This window comes from Tribolium madens, unplaced genomic scaffold (assembly GCF_015345945.1).
Source record: "Tribolium madens isolate multiple individuals breed KSU strain unplaced genomic scaffold, Tmad_KSU_1.1 Scaffold_3;HRSCAF=73;Tcas5.2_LG2, whole genome shotgun sequence".
In the NCBI taxonomy this organism is placed as follows: Eukaryota; Metazoa; Arthropoda; class Insecta; order Coleoptera; family Tenebrionidae; genus Tribolium; species Tribolium madens.
Window position 1 is genome coordinate 13,077,700 of NW_025401006.1, and position 1,426 is coordinate 13,079,125.

Consider the following 1,426-nt stretch of genomic DNA (forward strand, 5'->3'; position numbering starts at 1 on the left):
ATTCACATTTTTTCAATAAAAAATTAGAAATGTTCAAATATAGTTGTTGATTTCTTAATTAGACATTGTCATAAAACAAAAATCAACTAAAAAGAGAGAACTCCGGAATTATTACTGGTACCCCTATATTTTTAGTGCTATTAAAAAGCATTTTAAATTTTCAATCTTACAGAAAAAAAATTATTGTCTTGCGACTAACCGTTATCGAGAAAATCGCTAGTATAGGCAAAAATAGGCAAAATCAATAAATCGTCCATAACTTCTAAACTATCAAAAAATTTTCTGTTTTCACAACATGCATCGACTCCCCGAAACAGTTTACATTTATTTAGTGCAAAATATTAAAATAAAATTACAACAATATTTTTTTCAGAAAGTGTAAAAGTCAAAATTTTACATTTTTAAAAGCATTTTTCTGAGAAACTATAAAACCTAGACCAAAAATTTAAAAACCATTGGAATACGGTTTTAATTATTTATCCAACAGTAAAAACCCAAAGTTGCGATTCCAGGAACATAAACATTTTTATTTTTACAGTTAAAAAATTCATTTAGAATTTAGAAACTTCATTTATTCCGTTTTTTTTTAATTTCCGCTATGACTGATATTCGCATGTTTGGTACCGTTACAAAGCCCATTTAATTTTCTGTTTAACAAAAAAAAATCATCATCCTGTAAAGTACAGTTCTCGAAAAAATCTCGAAACTTGAGTTAAAGACCCGTAAGATTACAGTAAGATTTTTATTTTACAGTTAAAAGAATTTTTGATTTTTTCCATTTTTTCGAAATTTTCGTAATTTGGTTACTACTGGAGCGGTTAACCACCGATAACCCTGAAATTATAACTGCTACTTCTATATTTTTAAATAAAAAATAGGCAAAATCAATAAATTGTCCATAACTTCCAAACTATCAAGAATTTTACGGTTTTCTAAACCCCAATTGACTTTCTGGAACATTTTACATTTGTATAGTATAAAATGTTACCATTGTCAAGCCAAAATTACCAAAATTGTTTTTTTTTTGGGGAAAAAAATTTCAAATTTTACAATTTTAAAAGCATTTTTCTCAGAAACTATAAAACTTAGGCCAAAAATTTCAAAACCATTGGAATACGGTTTTAATTATTTATCCAATAGTAAAAACCCAAAGGTTGCGATTCCAGGTACAAAAACATATTTATTTTTACATTTAAAAAAATTCATAATTCAAAAGGTAAGATTTAGAAACTTGATTTTTTCCACTTTTTTTCAATTTCCGCTATGACTGATATTCACATATTTCGCATGTTTGATACCGTTACAAAGCCCATTTAATTTTCTGTTTAACAAAAAAAAAATCATCATCCTGTAAAGTACAGTTCTCGAAAAAATCTCGAAACTTGAGTTAAAGACCCGTAAGATTACAGTAAGATTTTTATTTTAC